The following is a 12,270-nucleotide window of genomic DNA, read 5'->3' on the forward strand; positions in this document are numbered from 1 at the left end:
TCAAATTCAAGTATGTCCAATGATCAATCAACAAGCATCTAATTTAGGATCATACTCACAATTAAATCAAGTCTAAACTCCAATTAAATCATAAAATACCTCAATCGAAGAGCCTTGATGCAAGCTACTTTGCAAGGGCCTTGGCCTTTTGTAAAACTTTCGAATGGTTCAAATATATCCAAATATATAATCCTCATAAGAGTACTAATTGATACCCATTTTATAAATTCTTACTCTAAGAATTTTAGGCCTAAAACCTAAGATTGTCAAATATCGGTGGGTAATCATATGCAAAATATGCCAACCTGAAGCTAAATATGGAATACTGTTACAAATTATGTACCATGCATGTAGTTTTTCTTTGATTTCATTCTCTGTTGTCTTTCCATGAAAATTATTATTAAAGTATTATTATTAATGGAGTTGAAATATTTCTTGAGTGGAATATTAATAAAGACAAAATAACACTCATTCTCTTTACCTACACCATTATTGCCAATCATCTGCACCATTATACACCCCATTAATTTCTATCCGTAATTAAAAAAGTGAATAATTCACATTACAGTGACCCAATCTAAAATCACGAGTTACAAAATTCCTCTTAATTAGTTGACACCGTTGATCTTTCTTCACCCTCACCATTATAGGTATATCACTGTAACAGTAAGAATAAAATAAATCTACAAAATTTATAGACGAACCTGAAATTGTACGGAGTAGGGATCTCCACGAATCCAATGATGTGAAGAGATAAAAAAAAAAAAAAGAATACCACTGCAGTGTCATGCCCTCCCCCCTCCTTGCTCCATATATCTAGTGTTATTGTTATTATTAATTCCAAATCCCTTTTCACTGAAGTTTATTTTTGTATTAACCACATAAGTAAGTAAACTGTGAGTTTGACCCATTAAATTACTAATTAAATTAATTATCCAAAATTTCCAAAACTTTTAAATAAATTCTCAACATTTGTTTGGAGTTTCACAAAAATAAATTAACTATGTAAATTGACTAAAAAAAAATACATTCTGAAGCTATTAGAATCACTAAAAGACTAATCCGGAGTCATCTTGATTGAAGATTGACCATGATCAGGCTTAACTTTATTAAAACTCAAGAACCTAAGTAATGACTTAAATCACTTCCAATCAAGAATTTCCTATCTCCTAAGTCATAATTGACGTATACAAACTATGGAAAGAAATAAAATAGGGAAGACAAATAAATTTCACAAAGCGACTAGAGAGGTCATTACAATTTTGAATTTGAGAACTATTCAGGACACCTGAGATCTATAGATGTTGCTCAGACTCTTCAAACTTCTAAACCATTGTCGTATCTATGTCGAATCCTTTAAGAAATATGAACTATTACTTTTAGAGGATCCCACACACATCTATCAATATTTTTAAAGAGTTAGAGCGACCAATCTTAAAATCATACACAAAGACCCATACACATAGATCAATATTTTTAAAGAGATCGAGCGACCAATCTTAAAATCATACACAAAGGTAATTAATAAGATCAAATGCCCATTTCTCTATGGAACAATTTGCTAGGTTAACTCTACATAAATCTTTACATTGATCAATCTTCTATCTTTTCTTTTTTCTCTTTGTATTATCAAGTATATCTCTGGAGTTTTATCATACCTCCATTTTCTTCTAAATGAAGGGACGTTTTTTATGGAGATCAAAATTATTAGACATTTTCTGAAATTATGAAGGTGAATAGATGAGGTACAAATATATAATGGAGTGTTCGCATGATATTTTTGTATAGATGTTATTCCAATTATATATTTCTTTGTCCATTTGGATTGCTCTGTCAACAACAACAACAAACCCAGTGTATTCCCACAAAGTGGGATTTGGAGAGGGTAAGATGTACGCAGTCCATATCGCTAACTTCGAAGAAGTAGAGAGACTATTTCTGATAGACTCCCGGCTCAAGATAAAGAATAGTAAATAAGGGGATGGATGACATAACAGAAATAAGGAATAAGAAACAATAAAATAGAAATCAGAGAAATACGAAATACGAGAAATAAGGGCAACACAAAAAGAGAAAATAGGAACTAAGAAATAAGAAATAGGACACCCACCTAGTAGTAACATACGCTCACATACCAAAGACATATATGTACACAATCCTAGGATTATTAACCCAGCTACACAAGATCTCTCCCGACTTCTTGCTACAACCCACACACTCATACTAGCCTTCTACCCTTATCTGCGATGTCCATACCTTTCTATCTAGGGTCATGTCCTTAGTAAGCTGAAGCTGCTTCATGTCATGTCTAATTACCTCCCTTCGGTATTTCTTCGGCCTACCTCTACTCCTTCTGAAGCCATCCAAAGTTAGCCTCTCACACCTATAAACTGGGGCATCCGCGCCCCTCCTCATCACATGCCTAAACTATTTCATCCTTCTTTCCCACATATTGTCCTTCACTGAAGCCACTCCCACCTTCTCTCGAATAATATCATTCCTAAATTTGTCCCCTCTAGTAAGCCCACACATCCAACACAATATTCTCAATTCTGCCACCTTCAATTTTTGAATGTGGGAGTGCTTGACTGGTCAATACTTCGCTCCATACAACATGGCCGGACGGACTGCCACTTTATAGAATTTTCCTTTAAGCTTAAGAGACACCTTTTTATCACACAACACTCCCGAGACGAGCCTCCACTTCATCCAACCTGCTCTAATACATTTAGAGACATCCTTATTAATCTCACCATTCTCCTGAATCATAGACCCAAAATACTTAAAACTATCCCTCTTACAAACATCTTGGGAGTCCAACCTCACCACCACTTCATCCTCCTGCCTGAAGTCACTAAACTTGCATTCCAAATACTCCGTCTTGGACCTACTCAACCTAAACCCCTTAGACTCAAGGGTTTGTCTCCAAACCTCCAATTTGTCATTTACACCTCCCCCCTCCCCCCCCCCCCCCCTCGCCCTGAATACTCCACGTCAACACGTTTAACACCAATGCAAAAAGGAACGAACTAAGAGTCGATCCCTGATGCAACCCTGTCTTGATCAAAAAATGCTCTGAGTCTCCTTTGACTGTCCTCAGCCGAGTCTTTCCTCCATCGTACATGTCCTTAATAGCTCTGATGTATGCTATCGGGACCCTTCTCACCTCCAAACATCTCCAAAGAACTTCCCTTGGGACTTTATCATATGCCTTTTTCAAGTCGATGAACACCATGTGTAAATCCCTCTTTATTTCTCTATACTGCTCTACCAATTTCCTCACCAGGTGGATTTTCTCTGTCATTGAGTGATCAGGCATAAATCCAAACTGATTCTCCAAAACGGACACGACCCTCCTCAATCTCCGCTCAACCACTCTCTCCCAAATCTTTATAGTGTGACTAGGGGTATACAGATTTTGGTTCAAACTGTTAACCCGAACTGATAATATATTTATCGAGTTAACGGTTCAGTTTTTTTACCTGTCGGGTCGGGTTTTAGTTCTAAGATTTTTATAATTGGTTTATTGGTTTGGGCCTCGGTTTATTTAATATTTTTATCGGGTGGCCCGATAACCCTAAATAAATAATACACTATTACACTCTAGTGCTCACTACTCAACCCATTTATTTTATTCCCATTACTGTCTGGCCTAAAGGCCCCAATTAATTCCCAATGGCCAATAGCCTAATACCCCTTTCTAAAGTGAAATAAGTGAATTAGCCACTTAGGGTTTATCCTTTATTCACAATTCACAAACACTCTTTCCAGACGCTAGTTGCCTCTTACTCTCTTAGTGCCTCCTCGTCAGTCGTCTCTCACTCTCGTCTTAGTATTCACACCAAGAAGAGGTATTCAAGCTCACACCAAAGATGATTTGTTGCGCTCAATAGGTAATGACGATTCACACTATCTCATTCTTACTGCTCAATGCCTCAATCACTGTTATCAAGAAATTATTTTAAATGTCAAATCTTCTTCACTGTTTGAGAATCAGAAATTAACTTATTTCTGTTCAGTTACCTTTTCTTATGCTAATCAACATCCTTCATAACATAGCAAATTAATGTGTCTCTTTATGCATCTTCCAATCTTGCCTCTCTGATTCTGCTTAATGAAAAATATCGTTATAGGCCCCTATAACTTTGCATAGGAGAAGCCATCTCCGGGACAATTCTTATAAGTTCTTATTACTCCCTGAAAAGGAAAAAACAAAATTTTCTTGAATGACCTTGAACCTGGTGATATTGTAACTTTTAGTTTGAACAAGTCCAGGTTGTTAGGTTGATTTTGTTAGCTTTGTTTTACTTGTTCTCCTCTGGTGTGTATCTACGGAATAACATCATTTTGCAGTTAAAGATGATTTGACCATATATTTGTACTGCGATTTTAATTAAAGCAGTAGGGTCGTAGGAAGTAAACATTATTGTTAACGGTTCACCCGATAACCAACCAATAACAATGAAAAATCAATAAACCGATAACCGATTAACCGATATCTTAATGGTTCTTTAATGGTTTAGCATATATACAAACCGATAATGAACAAGTAAAATCGATAATTTTCAAAATCGAACCGAACCGACCGATATGCAGCCCTAAGTGTGACTCAACAGCTTAATACCCCTATAGTTGTTGCAACTCTGAATGTCACCCTTGTTTTTATACAACGGAATCATCGAACTCCATCTCCAAGCCTCAGGCATTCTTGCAGTCTTGAAAATGCCGTTAAATAGATTAGTCAACCACCTTAAACCTGTCATACCAACATACTTCCAAAAATCTACTAAAATCACGTCAGGCCCCGTCGTCCTACCCCTCCACATCCTACGAATCGCCTCTCTGACCTCCTCAACCTTAAAACGCCTACAATAACTGAAATCACAGCTCTCCTCCGAGTGCTCCAACTTCCCTAACTCAATGCCTCTGTCCCCCTCCTTACTCAAAAGTCTATGAAAGTACTCCTGCCATCTCTTCTTAATGTGAACATCCTCCACCAAAACACTACCATCCTCCCCCTTAATGCATTTTACTTGATCGGGGTCACGACCCTTCCGCTCCTTAGCCTTAGCAAGCCTATACAACCTCTTTTCCCCGCCTTTCTCCTCTAACCCCGCATACAAGCTCTCGAATGCTGCCGACTTAGCAGTCGTAATGCTAACTTAGCCTCCTTCCTTGCTACTTTGTAAACCTCCCTATTCACCCGCTTCTCCTCTTCATCTTTACTCTCAATCAACTTAACATACACCCCCTTCTTAAACTCCACTTTCTTCTTCACTTCATCATTCCACCACCAATCCCTCTTATGACGTCCTGCTCGACCCCTCGAAACACCCAACACTTCTCTAGCAGTTTCTGTGATGCAGCTGGCGCCCTATCCCACATAACATTCACGTCCCCGAGGATTGATTTGCATATTGCTTGAGCCTTATGGTAATACAATTTTGATGTTGCAATCATTCACGTAATTAGCGTATGACACATGTAAAATTATGCACAGTATATACAAAATCATTCAATCGTGTGTGTTTTTTCACACAATTTTGGTGTTGCAACACTTAATTATCACAAAATAATATTATGGTGTAAAGGTGTCTGCATGAATCTTTTGACTAAGACACTTTATATCCATGTAATTTTTTTCAAGGCCTCATATATACATATTCTATTGAATTGATAAGTATTTATTGTTTATTTTGTCAGTTTGTATGGGTTTAAACCCAATTAACCAAATAAAAAAGGCAATATGGTACTCATAACCTAACCATCATACAGCGTCGTTCCAAAAATCAGTTGACAAATAAAACCTATAGTTATCCACATGCGATTATGTTGTCATAAATATGGTTTAATGTTTGAAATTATTTGACACCTGGCTTGATTTATTATTGTTATGAATCATAAACATAATACAATTTACTTTTTGAATGATTTTTAAAGCCCACTTTTCAATATTTCTATTGAAATTTATTTTTCTCGATTATTTTTTAAAGTTCATCATTTATTTCTAGAAGTTATAATTAAATTTTGAGGATCAATACATGTTTGAAGACCTATTGACTCTTTATTATTTTACATGTATAATGTCGTCGTGAAAATCATTTCATATCACTATGTTATTACATAAGCATTCTTGTGATTCAAGTTTCTTAATGATACGATGGGTACATGTTAAAAATAGACCTAACACAACAAGGAACATCGTGAAAGAAATTGTAGTTATATAGCATTATTCAACTAAACCTAATATCTTTTATAAAATAAATTAGAATTAAATTTAAAATGTTCTAGACAATCAAAATACCAATTACATATTGATGACATAGGTACATTTTTTAGGAAAGAAAATATATAAATTAACATAAATATAATAAGTAAAATATTTAATTTTGCAGAAAAGTGTATATTTAATGAAACTTGAAATGTTTTATTAGATTCAATTAATATGTTCCTATTTACATTCCTATTGGGTGTCTATGTAAAACGAAAATTATAAACTATAATTGTTTGGTTATTATTACATTCCTAGTTTGGATATTTACGTAAAAGGAAAAATTATCAACTACTAAACTTTTATTTATACAAGGTAAAATTTAATTAACTTTAAAGTCTTAACTCCTAATTATTAGGATTTCACTCACAGTTCAAAGAATGATTTGATAACTAAAAATTGTAATTATTTCAAAGTCATAAATATTAATGGAGTACCTTTAAGTACAATTTTATTGAATGTAAAATTTATTTTAAAAAGTAAAGAAGTTGAACAATAGTTCACTAAGGTGCTTCGTATTTTTTAAGGTGTACGCGACTCGCGCGTGTAACTCACTTTATTGAGTTCAAACGTTACATTAAATAGAATATTTGTTTACATAATAAAAATTAATACAATAATTAAACTCAACATCTTTTGAAGAATTTATTTAATTAAACCTAACCTTTACCAAAAAAATTCTCAAAGTCGATCGTCATTTACCACCTGTAAACTGCAACAAAACAATACGATGATAGAGACATCAAAACAATATAATTAAATCTAACCTTGAAACTGCAACAAAACAATACGACGATAGAGACATCAAAACAATATAATTAAATCTAACATTTACACAAAAATTTCCTCAAAGTTGTTTGACACTCATCTACCACATGTAAACTATAACAAAATAATACGACAATAGAGATATCAAAATAATACAACTAAACTTTACTTTTACACAAAAAAAATTTTCAAAACAGAGATTTAAAAATAATACAATTAAACCTAACCTTTACCTAAAAAAAATTTCCAAAGCCGACCGACATTCATCTACCACTTATCATCTACGACCTGTAAAGTACAACAAAATAATACAATAATAATCACAAAGTATCAGTTTTGATAAAAATAATTCTCGTCTGAATGAAATTTTGATACTAAAAAATGACTTGAATGAAAACAAAGAAGATATATATATGCACACACGTTGAATCTATTATGTTGAAAAAAATAGTGAAGAAGTTGAGGGTTAGAAAATTAAGCATCCATCAATCTAGACATGCAACCGAATCAAGTCAAATAAGCATCAATTATATTTTTACAATAAGTAAACCAGTTTTTGTCTAGTTTAACGTGCATCTCGATATTTATAGAAGTATTTTCTTAATAGAATCTTATTTTAGGAGTATTTTTCTATCCTATTTTAGGAGTATTTCTCTAATTAATCAGTACAAAGGAAAATATCAATTGATTCTCCTTCCATATATTTTAAGAGTCTCATATATCTTAGGAGTCTAGTTAATATAATAAAAATAATTAAAAAATAAATTGAAGAAAATAGTGAAAAGACAGTTTTGTCTAAAGGAGAGTCTTTTAATGAAGGACAAAATGTTCAAATCACTTTTCTAAGGATCTTCACACTTTTCCTATATATAGATATAGATATAGATATAGATATAGATATAGATATAGATATAGATTATAGACTAGTCTCTATGAACGTGCATTGTACGTTATCTCTTATCAACTTCAATCATCATAAAAAATATTAATAATCTTTAAAAACTATATGGATTTATTTTATGAGGTACAAAAATGCACTCCCAACCCTGACATTAGATTTCTACCTCGACTCGTGTCCCGACTTCCGATCCTAACTCTACACATGACCTGGGATCTTAATTTTTGACTCGACATGGTACCCGATTTTGTACCCCAACTCATGACTCGACTCTTGACCCACCTCCAAACCCTAAAATCTAAATTCCAACACTGACTCAACTCATGTCTTGAGATCCTGATTCTTGATGAATCGACGTTGGACCTTATCTGTACCCTAACTCGTGACTCAACTTTTGACCCAACTCCAAATCCTAAAACTCGATTCTAACTCGACATTTGAAGTGGGATCTTGATTCTTGACCCGAAATGAGATCCGAATATGCACCCCAACTCGTGATCGACTCCTGACTCAACTCTAAACCCTAAAACTCGCTTCTGACCCTGACTCGATACATGACCCGAGATCTTGATTTTTCATGATCCGATATGGTACTTGATCTGTATCCTGAATCATGACTAATTCCAAACCTTAATATCCAACTCCTTACTCCAAACCAAACCCGGGACCCAACCTCGACATGAACCCCACTCTAGAGTTGAGCTTGATCACCAAATTCGACACTCTACCGGAGATCCCAACTCAGGACTTAACTTTCGACCTCGATTTGAGATCCAATTCCTAATTTCTATACCCTCATTTTCTGTAAATTTGAGAAAAATAAGTATATCTGAAAAATACGTTCCAAACATATTTTAGTCAATCAAACACGAAAATCAAAAAACATTTTTAAAAATATGTTTTCCTTCTTACCGAACACACCCTTAATAGAATGTAATTTGAAATTGGACTTTATCATATTCAAGCAGTCTTCTTAAACATGTCATTGTAATTTAAGATTTTAATTATTCAATTTAAAATAATTAAGTATCATAATCATAACCTACATTCGGATGACCAAATCATATAAAGGTATATCGTGTGCAAAGTACGGGTAACAATATAATACTTCTGTTTTCATGTATTAATAAGAATTAGCTTTAAATCTTAAATTTAGACAAAAGTTCTTTACACGAGCATATAACTGAATGTATTATATCCAAATGACTATATATCTATATCTATATTTATAATTTATATCTATTTATATTTATAATCTATGATATATTAAAAGTGTGAAGACCCTTAGAGAAGTGATTTGAACTTTTTATATATAATATAATAGTAAATGACAGTTTTGTCAATTATGGAGTTTTTAATGAAGGGTAAAATGTTCAAATCACTTTTCTAAGGGACTTCACACTTTTAATATATTATAAATTATAAATATAAATTATAAATAATTATAGATTATAGATATAGATGTGTCTCACACCTACAATCTAGCGCGATTATTAAACATATTTAATAATTTTTATTTTAATTAACACAAAAGCTCTAAAGAAAAATAATTTACACGAGATAAAATCTAAGCGACTTTAAAATCCAAAATTTAGGACTTCATCAAAAACTTAGATTATTTTTTTGTTCGTACATTATATAATGAACATTACTTTTAAAAAATCATATAAATTTTATGAATAATATAATCGAGTTGAAAATTATTTTGTTATGCATTAGCTATTTACACATCAGACCAAAATGTTCCATAATTCATTATATATGCTTTTAGTAATGTTTGACGGACTATTATGTCCATCCAATGATTCAATTATAGTTGCATGAAAAATTTAATAAGTAATTACTTAAATTAGTTGTATATAATTCTTAATATGTACCAAATGTGTTTTGTGAAATAATTACTATTTCTATGAATATACTAAAATCAGAATATAATGAGATTGCTTAGTAGGATTAATTATATATATGGTAAAACTATAAGTTATTTTAAAGTTCTAAATTTTAAATTTCCTACCTTATTCAGATAACCAAAATTTTTATTCCCCCAAAAAGCCAAAATTTTAGTAGATAAATAGCAAATATTAGAAAATAATTAAATTTTTTATTTTGTCTAATATGAAAGATATTTTAAAAATGATAAAAGTATGAATATGGAACCACCAATGAATATTTCTTTGCATTTAATTTATTACTTCAAAACAACAGTTGATGTTCTTATTTAGAATTTTAAGGCACTCTTAGACATCTCGTTAGAAAATATCTAATGAATATGAAATACATACATTTTGAATATGGAAACTTCTTTAATATTATTCTTTTGGGGTAGGATTTGGTTCGACTCTAGGTATGAAGAAAACTCTGTTAGGAGAGCTGCCACCTTAATGGCCATGCAACGCGCGATTCGGATTAGTCGGGGTTCCAATGCGGGCACCGGACAAGGATGGAAAAAAAAAATACACGAGTAGAGTACTCCAATGGCAAACTTATTTTTATTACCAACATAAATTTAGCCTTTGATTTGTTTCCATCAAATGGAGTACTCATTCACTGCCGGTGAAATTCATGTCTTCCCCAAATTTTGTAATGCTATAAGAAATAATCTTCTTGTTGCAGTCAATTTTAACTTGGACATTAATCTACTTGTTAAGTATGCTTACACCTCTGTTGACAACCCTATTGAAGAGTACCACCTTGGTACTATGTGGCGTGATAAGTACAAGTCATTAACAAGGAATATTGTTGACACAGTATTGCTTCCAAAAATTAATTTTCCTTATCCACTAGAAAGGGTTAAGTGAGATCCTACTCAGAAAATTTTAGAGAACAAGAATGATTTAATCAAACAAATCTTAGAGTTTGCCTGTGCAACGACCCTTCAAATCGTTTTGTGAATTTTTCTTATTTTTAATCTTCCTCAACAAATATTACCAAAAATTGAAGAATTTTAGACTAACATCGATGGCCGTTTTGAATTCAAACAAGACCAATTTCAAAAAGTAAAAAATAAAAAATAAAAAAAATCGCATGCCAACACGGCATTCGCCATAAAGTTAAGTTTGAATTTTTTCTTTTTTACACACAAATATAAGAAAATGTAAAAGAGGATGAAGTATTCACCTTTTTTAGGGCAGCAAACTAGGACAAACGAACCTTGGCGATGGACTTTCACCACCGGAGTTTGAATCCCGATCCTTCAGAGTTTAATCTTTTTTAATCGAGTTTTTGAGTCTATTTCTTTTAGGATTTTTGATTGTGTAGGATTAGAAGCACGCACCTCCCGAATCCTCAAATTTTTGCTCAAAATCCTCCTCCCTCCCTTTTGTTCTTCAATGGGTACTTATAGGAGGTTTTGGACTGATTTTAAGGAGGAAACAAATAAGAAATTGAGGATGAAAAATTTGAAATTTAAAAATGAATAATCATGATCGTCCGTGTTCATATCAGATCGAACGATTTTGAGAAAATCCAGATTAATAGTTGTCTTTGTTGACTTGATTTACTGTTGTTTTGAAATTACTGTTATTGATGCATTGGTTGTTGTTGTTTCGCGTTAATTTTTTTTTATTTTGATATTGGAGTATTGGTGTTGTGTTTTATGTTGAGAGTTGAAGTTGTCGGTTGTTGAAGCTGGATTCAAGTTGTTGTTGGTCTGCTGTTATTTGTTAAAGGGGGATTGAGGGAATTGGGTCAGATCTAGGTCGGCTGAGGGGTCTGGGTCGACCCTGGAATGGGCTGGGCAATTGGGTCCTGGCCCAAAAAAAATAGAGAAAGGGGCTGAGTACATTATGTTTAGGCTATTTATTAAATAGCTTATTTGTTAGGGTTTTTGTCTATTGTGTTTAAATCTTAACTTAATTAAAAGTTAACTGGTCAATTGCATTACAATTGTGGCCAATTTAATTTTAATTAAGGTCAAATTTAATAAATCGACAAAATTTAATCAAAATTGAAATAAATTAACAACTAGTTTAATCTCAAGCTTCTTGGTCAAATAAAATCAAGCAAATATTTTTTCAAATAAATTATTTTTAAGAACAAATTTATATTTAAATCAAAATTTTGGCCCACTCATATTAATTTCCGAGATGTCCCTTGATTAAAATCTCATTTTTAGTAAAATAACTATTTAAGTAATAGAATTATACGTTTTTGTATACGTGAATACAAAAATACATAATTCGTTATTTAATGACAAATTTTACTCAAACAGATATATTGAAAAGAATTTAACTAATGAAATAAATATTTCAATTTTATTTAAAATTGAAGAAACTCAGAATTAAACTTAGTCGTGGATGGTAAAAATTAGGTGTCAACACTAGGGGTATACAGA

At 32.6% G+C, this 12,270-nt stretch overlaps 1 long non-coding RNA gene across 1 annotated transcript; it reads right to left on the reverse strand.

The window, feature by feature from the left end:
* Nucleotides 1-6,745: 6,745 nt before the first annotated feature.
* LOC124895657 lies at nt 6,746-11,702 on the reverse strand. Its single transcript, XR_007051838.1, has 3 exons — nt 11,055-11,702; nt 7,273-7,327; nt 6,746-6,983 (listed from the first exon to the last, which is right to left on the reverse strand). It is a non-coding gene; the product is annotated as an uncharacterized LOC124895657 (long non-coding RNA).
* Nucleotides 11,703-12,270: the final 568 nt, after the last annotated feature.

The sequence above is a fragment of the Capsicum annuum genome, unplaced genomic scaffold, assembly GCF_002878395.1.
Source record: "Capsicum annuum cultivar UCD-10X-F1 unplaced genomic scaffold, UCD10Xv1.1 ctg83390, whole genome shotgun sequence".
NCBI lineage: Eukaryota > Viridiplantae > Streptophyta > Magnoliopsida > Solanales > Solanaceae > Capsicum > Capsicum annuum.